We start from the raw sequence: 11,091 nt of genomic DNA, 5'->3' as shown, positions 1-11,091 counted from the left end.
AGTTTGTTGTTTTGATGCAATCGCTGCTAATTTCCACCTTATTACCGCCTTAAGAGCCTCTTGTAACACTATTCCTCTGTTCTGTCTGTGTTACTTTCCCTTATTTACATTTTAATTTGCTGTTTAATGTTTATTACTTAACAAACCCGCAACATGTTAAGTTGTATATTTTTTGGTTTACTGGTATTAAAGTCTATAATGACGAGAATCTTCTTGTTGTCAGAGATCTCTACTACTCCAATCCTAATCCAGATTAAATCCCTACTGTTTGCAGATTATAAAACAAATTGTCGAGTAAACATTGTGAGAAATAGAGTGATGTTTGTTTATCGTCATTCATCCCCTCTTCTTTCAGAAATAAAGTCGTCACTGGCCATGTGAGCCATAATCCTCTTTCTACACATCTCTATTTTGTGGTTAATTACTACATTAAATCTGATGCTTTATCAATAAATAGGGCTTTAATAAAGTATTTTTCAGTCTTGGACGGAGCTTTCATATCGATCCACGTAATATTCCTTCCCTCGCTGTTCTTAAATTCTTATAAAGATTCAAATTTAACCAAATTTCATTGAAGTATCGACACCCTGTTTGATCCTTTACCTGTTTAAACTATTTGAATGTTTTTCTATAATCCAGTTAATTAAATTTCTCTTTTTTTTTTTTTCTCGGATGATTTAAATTGAGCTTGAAGCTTTTTCAGAAACCAGTAAGATATCATTTAAAATACTTCAGTGAACTTTCTTTGAAAACCTGAGTGCAACCATGGCATAAGATGGAGTTTTATAGTAATAATAAATAAATAAATAATGATCTATAATAATAAAAATGAACGATGTGACTTCCACCTTTTTACAGATTGAGAAAGTATTCAAAACCCTTCGAACTTTTCCATATTTGTCAGGTTACAACCACAAACTTACATGTATGTCATCAAGATTTTATGTGATGGACCAACAACCTTAACTGATTATTAAGCACGGTCAGTACTTTGGGATAAAAGTCGCTCTTTATAGGGGAACTGCGGTATTTTCAACATTAAGCCTCTGGTAATCCATATCAAATTTCGTTGCGAAAAGTTGCTTCTGTCGTGTTTTATTTGACATTTTGTTCTGGATGTTCGTTGATATTACTCCGCCACCGCTAAGAAAATAGTGCGAGCATGAACGAGCTGCCAAATAAAACAACTTTTCGTTGCTTCTGTCGTGTTTTATTTGACATTTCTGCCAAATAAAACACGACAGAAGCAACTTTTCGCAACGAAATTTGATATGGATTACCAGTGCACACCAGTAACCACTCAGGTGAGTTGATGATTTTGAAAACGGACGTTTATGGTGCTTTTACGGACCTTTTTGGACATGCACATGACTTGCCATTCTGAAGCAGGTTGAGAAGAATCAAAATTAGGCAAATACCGGAGACAGCAGTAACCATCAAAAAGCGGTGAGGGGGGTTCTAAAACATTGCAGACGACTCAGAAAAGAGGCTTAATGTTGAAAATACCGCAGTTCCACTTTAAGAGGTTTGTTCTCAGATACTCTGACAGACAGACAGTAGAACAAATGCCCACCTGGTTAAAAAAAATCACGTGAAATCCTTTTTCCACCTGCTGAGCAGTTATTTCATCTTAAGCTCCCCTACTGTGTGTCGTTAACACTTGACCACAGTGTGCAGAGGTCAGCCCGTCTCTAAGTGAGCCCACGCTGGCTTTCTAATACCGCTGCTGGTTTCACACTAAAACCATCGAACGCTGAGCCTCCTGACGGCTGCTTCTCTGGATTACAGGTTTCAAAAAGATGGGAGCTTCTTTTTGGAGTTAAAATATTCATAAAATAAGACAGAATGAGACCTAAAATGCTGAGTGTTGTAAGACAGAACACACAGATGGGATGAGGCTAATACCTGAGGGGTGGGGTGACTATATCTGTCCCTTAAATACAGACGCAAACTGCTAGCCTGATGAAGATTATTGGTCTTCAGTGGCTCCAAAGAGATTTGTTATTGAAAGTATAAAAATAGTCAACCTGCTAACCCGAGCTCCAGAGTTGCTAAGTCCAATTACTAAGAGCAACTTTCACCAAGTGAGTTAACTCCCTGAACTTGACATGCCGTGCTCTTTTGGCACCTTCTTTATCATTTGGGGTTGCAGATCATTATAAGCCTGTGGATTTCACCACTTTCTTCAGTTTTTTAAATATATATCCAGCTCCAACACTTCGTCTTATTGAGTTATTTTGCTCTACAATCCCAATATTACTTATTACTGAAATGGGAACACTCATTTATTTTAATCTGTTGTGCTTTCAACACATTTTTTGAACTGATTTCATAATCATTTTCTTTTTTTAAATTCGGTGTGTCTAATTTACCCACTTTATCCACTATTTGTTGAATATTTTATGCCGTCATCCTTGGTTCTCAGTTTCCAAAAATCAAGTTTGAGCTAATTTGAAATGAGCAATGCTTTGAATGCATCCCCCACAGCCTTAAGTCAAGCGTGATCCATCCTCTGAGCTGGCAGAGTCATCACTGAAAACTAAGGGAAAACAAACATAAAGCTTATTTCCTTTAACAGTGAGATGTCCAGCATCTTCTAACTTCAGCTTAAAACCTTTTATAGCCTGCGTCTGGTCAAGAAAAACTTCATGAAGTCATCGGTCTGATGAGGAAACGTAGCCATGAGATTTATCATTAAATGATTCATGAAAATACCAGAAACAGCGTTTTTTCCAATCAAAACAATAAGTCACGCCAATACAAATGGCGGATGTTTAGAGAGACGGACGGTCAAAATGGTAAAGGTCAAGTGTGGGATGTTTTCTGAAAATGAAACAGGCTTTACTGCTTTTCTGCGAGGCAAGAGAGTTAAAGTCCGGGGATTTCTGCATGAAGTCCAGCTCAAAATGTGTTCGAACTGTCCCGTATTTCTTCGGAGAAATGACTTGATCCTTTTCAGTGTACTGAACTTTGACTCTGCCGATGTCATTGGGGTTGTGATGGCGGGGTCAGCTCTATGTTCCCACGGTCCATTGGTCCCACATCGCTAAGACTTTTTTATTCATTTTTAGGCCCATTGGTCCCACATCGCTAAGACTTTTTTATTCATTTTTAGGCCCATTGGTCCCACATCGCTAAGACTTTTTTATTCATTTTTAGGCCCATTGGTCCCACATCGCTAAGACTTTTTTATTCATTTTTAGGCCCATTGGTCCCACATCGCTAAGACTTTTTTATTCATTTTTAGGCCCATTGGTCCCACATCATAAAGACTTTTAACATTATTTTTTAGGCCCATTGGTCTAAAATTTAGAATTTTAATGAAAGTTTTCACTAATCTTTATTGTCACTTAGCGCAGCGAGGGAGGCCCATACAGAATTTTTATGTGGGGTCTGCATGGGAATGTTCCTCAACTACATGAGGAACACATATATCCAATAAATAAATTTTATTTTCTGGCAGCTTACCACCGGGTCATGAATGACACTGGTCAAGTGCGCCACCCCGGACTGTGATGATATTTTATAGGCCACGTTTTATTGTGTAAAGCCAATTTAACCATGAAATACATATTATTATTGTTATTATTAGTAGTAGTTTTAGTAGTACCAGTGCAGTTGTAGTTGGTTTTCTACTTTTGGAAATGAAGCTAAAAAAACAGCTAAGGAAATAATAAAAAAAATAAAATAAAGAAAAAGGTTAGCATGTGCAGGCCAAATGTCTTTACACCTTTTTTGCTATTAGTTTACTCAGAAATGTGAGAACATGGAGTTGTGGGACATAGGGCCCAAGCTGTGGGACCAAGCTCCTGTGATGGCTTCTTGTTTTAAATTCAGTGTTTTTGAAGATTGTTCTCAGTCAAAAAAATCAACAGAAAAAGGAAGCGGCCATCAGAAAAAAACGTTTAAAAAAACAAAAACAGGCAACGGCAACTGGTAACGACAAAAATAGAAGTTCCATGTTTCTGAGACATAATGCAACCATCGCCATTTTTCGAACCATCTTCGTTGGAATGATCTCTCAAAACTTTCAGAGCCGAATCTCCTTCCCGGAAAGTTAATAGTTGGTTGAAACGTTGCCTCGCCGCCGGCATCGGGGGCCCTGGTCATACGGGGCCCGCTGCCGCCGTCTCCTGGCGGAAGCTGCGGTACTGGTGCTGAGCTGCTAATGCTAGCTGGGATTTCTCCTGTCGTGCTATTTCCATCTTCTTTGTTGTTGTCCTCATCCTCGGTCAGATTAGTTTTTTTTTTTTTTTTAAATAGGCACAGTACCGTTACTTGTGAAAAAATCCAATTTTCCTTTCTGCTTTACTCCACGTCCACTGTTGTCACTCGCCATTTTTGTTCGACTATAATTGAATATGCTGAAGCGGCTTCCTGGTGAGTCCCCCCCACAACTCTATTACACTGCATATAATTTATATATATATGTATATATATATATATATATATATATATATACTTCGTTATCTCAATCATTGTTTTCTCGAGATAACGACATAATTATCTCGTTATCTAGAGAAAAAAAAAAAGTTTATACGTACCACGTCCGCTCTGGGCTTTCGTATGCTACTGTATATGGGCTGTAATAAATTAGCCCATTTAGAGGGATTCTGCGTTATTCTCTGAACTATTTGGTGCTTTTTCTACTCTAGGTTTCACCAAAATATGAAACAGTCTTCGCAAATCATTATTTATTATTATTTTATATCGCAAATTTATTTAACATAAAGTAGGAGGCGAGATTAGCGCCACTAGCCCACTTATACCAGCCATCCCTGCTGTTTGTGCTGTAATTGCATTAGAATGTTAAATTATTGTTCCACATATTGGAAATGAATACAATATAATTGTATCTCTCGACCACCCTCCTTCTCCTACTTCCATCTTTCTAAATTATGTCACTAGAAAGAAGCAGTGTTGCCTCCTCCTCAGTGGAAAGGCTCCTAAAAGTCTACAATACATCATCAACTAATTTGTATAATTGACCATGTGCATGTAATTGTAATGGAGGCTGCAGGAATAGCAATGAATAACGTTGTGGGATAGACAAAAAGTGAGTTAAAAACACCCTAAATATGTTTAGAACTGCAACTACAACTTTCTTCAGAGATTTATTTTTGACAAAGAGAATTCTACATTTATGGCGGGCGGGATCAGGCAGCAGCGACTTCGTACATGCGCAATTCAGTTTCAGTTTGGATGCAGACGGGAGAACATCTGCTCTGACTGCAGCTGGGATGGACAGCTGCATGAGGACTGGGGCTGTGTTCGAAACCGCATACTACATACTGCATACTTCCATACTGCATACTTCCATACTGCATACTTCCATACTACATACTTCCATACTGCATACTTCCATACTGCATACTTCCATACTGCATACTTCCATACTGCATACTTCCATACTGCATACTTCCATACTACATACTTCCATACTGCATACTTCCATACTGCATACTTCCATACAACATACTTCCATACTGCATACTTCCATACTGCATACTTCCATACTGCATACTTCCATACTACATACTTCCATACTGCATACTTCCATACTGCATACTTCCATACTACATACTGCATACTTCCATACTGCATACTTCCATACTACATACTTCCATACTGCATACTTCCATACTGCATACTTCCATACTGCATACTTCCATACTGCATACTTCCATACTGCATACTTCCATACTACATACTTCCATACTGCATACTTCCATACTGCATACTTCCATACAACATACTTCCATACTGCATACTTCCATACTGCATACTTCCATACTGCATACTTCCATACTACATACTTCCATACTGCATACTTCCATACTGCATACTTCCATACTACATACTGCATACTTCCATACTGCATACTTCCATACTGCATACTTCCATACTACATACTGCATACTTCCATACTGCATACTTCCATACTGCATACTTCCATACTACATACTGCATACTTCCATACTGCATACTTCCATACTGCATACTTCCATACTGCATACTACATACTAATCGATCAGACAGTATGCAGAGCGTTTACCCACAATGCATTTCGCTCCTGCCCGAGCCGCAATCAGCCGGCCTGAAGCTGATTTCGCTTAAGCTCTAAACTCTGTAAACTTTAGCAACATTTGAAACATTTTCAGGTGAGAAAGTAGTCGTTTAGATCCCCAACGTGTTGAAAACCTGACAAAATACCGGCTATTTACAATTTTGTTCCCACGAATTTGGTGCTACTAAAGCTAGCCGTAGTGAGCAACGCACTTCCGGTTATTTTCACAAAATAAAATACCCGTTGCCTTTTATCATAGGGAAAGCATTACGATACAATTGGTGCTTTTGTTTTGAAAACAGGAAGTGAACCTACCCTCGTTGTAGCTAGCTTGAAACTGCCGTTTTGACAGGAAATGACGATCGGCGACGTCACGTTACGTTGCATCTTGGGTAGTTTGAGTATGAGTAGTAACCTCATGATGCATACCCAACATCGTTCACTGTGAGGAGTGGAACGGAGCCGGAAGGTGAACAATCAATCAACGACTTTCACCATAGACGTCGCGAGATTGGGTCGTTTAACGTAGCGACGCCTACTGATCGGGAGGTGAACTGCCTTGCGTATCCGACATCCCGACGGAGAACTTCGAAAGGACGGAGAGCCTCTCCGTGACTACGAAGATATCTTATGTTACATTTAAATTTCAACCACCGATTAAGCCAATTAGATTAATTTAGAAAGATGACACACTTTATTAGCAAGTTTTCCACATAAAACGTGGACAATGGCGTACAGTAGGCACAGTCAGTAACCAGATATACAAACAGTTGGGACAAAACCACTCAGTTTCCAGAACATCATAGAGCTTTGACAGAAGTACGTTATCAGGACAGTCTGGAAAAGCTTAGCGTGGATTGAGTTTCTATTTAAGCAGTTTAAAGAATTGATTCAACATCAAACACACATTTGTGAAAGATCTGATATTCAGAATACAGTTACATAAAGATTAGATATATATTTTTTAAACTTATTCAGATATATCATGTCACACTGATGCCCTGATTTCTCTCCTTTTCTTTAAGTAATTCTCAAAAAATTTGTTTAACAATGAGAAGCATGACAAAAAAGGTTGTTGTACAATGAAACTTAAAGGTACTTTTAAATGTTTTACTAGTTAGCAAATGGTAAAGTTTCAACATGAGTCTTTTCCTGCTGTACCACAAAGCTATTCTCAAAATATTCTCATTTCAACATTCAAAAACATCATTTTCTTTTGCAATTTTCTGTAACACTAAATATCTCATTTTCATATCTCATGACACATTCTTCCATCACTGTAAATCAGGCTGTTAAATTTTTTTTCTGTTAATATAGCAACATATTTTTCACAATTAAAAGCCATTTCATTATTAAAAGAAGATATTAAAATAAATCTGTTGGAGTAGAGAGGAAAAAAATAACTGCAGAATTCTCTGTAAACTAAGATTAAGGACGGATTCTGTCTGAGATACAAAGAAGCCTCTTTACTTCTTAGCTTGTTTGTTTTTACTTAAATTTGTATTTGCTGCTGCATTTTTAAACGTTTCCTTCTAAAACTAAATTTAAATGCAGTTGCTGCTCCCTTAAAAAGCCCACTCTGCTCTCATTGGTTGGCTCCAGTGGCCTGATCAGGCTTTGCCAACCATTCAACATAAGCTCTGTCTTGTTTCATACGAAAATGAGTGCACAAAATATCCAAAATGCCCAAAATATCATGAGGAATACCCACAAAGTTATTTTATTTTTTGTTGTCGGGCAGATATTGGTGAAAAAGAGACGTGTAAAGTTGAACAAGTTTTTAATGACACTTAAATTTAGATTTTAGTGGGACTAAAAGTGGCTTCATAAAACATTTAATAGTAAAGTAATGTTGCTTTGTTTATAAATGGACAAAGTGGCTCTTGGGGATAAATGTGCATGGAACCACAAATAAAATGCAGCTTTAAACATCGAAATATAATGTGAAAATGGAAAAGCTTAATTAATTTGTGTGAAATTGCAGTGACTGGTCATAAATGTTGTAATTATTGGACAAAATTGGTCAAGCAGAATTCACTGAGATTGGTATAACACTGTTTGGCATCATATCTTTGCATTAAAACGCTTGACAGTAAAGCTTTGAACAAACTCAACAAATTACTTTAGATAGATGCATCTCATGTTATTTCGTGTCCCGATTTTCCTCCTAGGATTGCTTTGCTCACTCGTTTCCTCCAATTTCGTAGCAACATAACAAACAATATTAAGAACATTTTACTGAGAAGCCACAGAAACATCAGGCCTAGCTGACAGTGAACCACAAGGTAAACCATGTCCTACAGTAACAATCTGATAATAACTGTTTGAAGCGCTTACAAACTGTAAATTTTTATTTCGAAGATGTTCGAAGTTTCCCCTTGTTTGGTGGGATTTTCGAATTTTGAAGAAAAAGTGACTGCTCTTGATCGGTAAATAGAGAATTACGCGTATTATGTACATCTTAAATATATGAATATAATTAATCATAATTTAAATGATATAAATAATTTAAATCTGTGACTATATTTGAGTTTTATTTACTGCATGGTTTGTTGTTGTCACCTTATTTCACACGTGACGTTCTTTGAACTCTCGAAGCCATCGCAGTATTTCACTCTAAGTAGTAGAATTAAAGCTAATGCAAACAATCACATCTGCTTCGTCTCATTTTAACAAGATTTATATTAGTACACCAACCTATTTTGCATAAAAGCCTGTTAAAGCAAGGAATCACAAACATCTTGGTTAACAAGAGAAAGTCAGAAGTTTGCTAATGTAAGTTCAAGAATGATGAGAGACGTCATACTTATAAATAACTCATTCACATGTGAGACATCGTTATATGAGACTGAGAAAACGGTGTGTTGTTTTGTCACAGTGGTGCAAATACGCTGCTATACTAACATAATTAGTGAGAGGATACACAGAATTTAATAGTCCCCTCAGCACCTAGGCAACAGATGTGGTTGTCATCTTGTTTTGAAGGATTTTAATTTGTGCATTACAAATATGAGATACAGGAAAGTTTACTGAATATAAAATAAACAACAAAACAATCTTGACACTTAAAATGACTTAATAAGCTTTAAGTTCAGTCACTACAGTCAGAATGAATCGTTGAAGTTAAGGCATAATGCAGCTTTAAATGAAAGATATGTTGTCATTAATACACATTTTGAAGTTCCTTTCAATAGACAGCTGTGCAGAGTATTTTTAAAACTTTTCACTGGTTCACATGCAGCTCACAGAGGACGACAGAACATTACAATTCATCGGGGTGTGAGGCCTACTGCAGCTGATCTTTTCACGCTCGGCTTTTATTAGCAGCGAATCCTCCTCTGGGGTAAACGCTTCTTGATGTCACGTTTCACTGATCTGCATCATCTACTTAAGAATAAATAGATTTTTAAAAAGTCAGAGTGGGTTAATCATCTTTTAAAACATGGCCAAACACTTGTATATCCCCGTTATGATTAATTAATTTAACATTTGGTGGATTTTTGTTCAACAAAAGGATCCAGAATCAATGGAAATCACTTCCGTACTGCATTGTAACGTTAACTGCAGAAACTGTATAAACTGGATTTGGTGCAGATTTTAACTGTATTTCTGAGTATCACATGAATGATGAAAGTGTTCTGAATCTACATGTGACTGCTGGAGTCTGGAGGTGATCAGTTGTTTTATCTGGACGTGCCAGCAATCAACATGAGGCCAGATGTTAACTTTGTGTTGGATTGAACTGCTTTCACTTTTTTTTTGGTTGTTCAGTGAGCACACAAGTTGCTTTTTTCTTGGCTTTCTATAAAGACCAAACAAGTGGAAGCTGCTTGCCTGAAATTACCTGAACTCATTGAACCCAATCAAAGAAAGGTTAGGCTCATAATCTTACAAAAATATTCTTTTGTACTATTTTTGTGCACAGTAACAAACTTTGTAAAGTGACAAAAATTATTTAAACCCTGCATATAAAACATTATTGGACACATTTGCTTTATCACGATAAACAATTCTTCAGTCTTTTAAAAGATACATGCTGTCTTTTGCATACTGGGAAAATTTTCATCAAAATTTAAAATTTCAACAAGCCGGTGATAGGCGGTGCCCGATCAGGCCAGTGCAGCTGACCAATCAGAGCAGACCGGGTTTTCCCAAAAAGAGGGCGGGGGGCTGCGGCCTTCCTAATTTATCACACAAATGTATACAAGGAAGTAGCCATTTAATGGGGATTTAAAATCCACGTCATGTCATAAAACAACTTAAACTACCGCAGTCACGTTTTGCAATGTATGGACACCCCTCATCCCATGAAAAGTCGAACTAATAAATGAAAGATTCCCACCTCATTAAAAGTTAAATATGTGAATTATACTGGCAAACAAATCCTATCCAAGGCTGTGTTTGAAACCGCATACTACATACTACATACTACATACTTCCATACTGCATACTCATCGATCAGACTGTATGCAGAGCGTTTACCCACAATGCATTTCGCTCCTGCCCGAGCTGAAATCAGCCGGCCTGAAGCTGATTTCTCTTAAGCTCTAAACTCTGTAAACTTTAGCAACATTTGAAACATTTTCAGGAGAGAAAGTAGTCGTTTAGATCCCCAACGTGTTGAAAACCTGACAAAATACTGGCTGTTTACAATTTTGTTCCCACGAATTCGGCGCTACTAAAGCTAGCCGCAGTGAGCAACGCACTTCCGGTTATTTTCACAAAATAAAATACCCGTTGCCTTTTATCATAGGGAAAGCCATTACCTTACAATTGGTGCTTTTGTTTTGAAAACAGGAAGTGAACCTACCCTCGTCGTAGCTAGCTTGAAACTGCCGTTTTGACAGGAAATGACGATCGGCGACGTCACGTTACGTTGCATCTTGGGTAGTTTGAGTATGAGTAGTAACCTCATGATGCATACCCAACATTTCGGCGAATCTAGTATGCATCCGGGAACTTCTCGCTTACTCAAACTCACATACTAACTCAAAAAGTTAGTAGGAGTAGTAGGAGAAGTATGC

This window comes from Odontesthes bonariensis, chromosome 1 (genome assembly GCF_027942865.1).
Source record: "Odontesthes bonariensis isolate fOdoBon6 chromosome 1, fOdoBon6.hap1, whole genome shotgun sequence".
NCBI classification, from domain to species: Eukaryota; Metazoa; Chordata; class Actinopteri; order Atheriniformes; family Atherinopsidae; genus Odontesthes; species Odontesthes bonariensis.
This window is presented reverse-complemented; position numbering follows the sequence as displayed.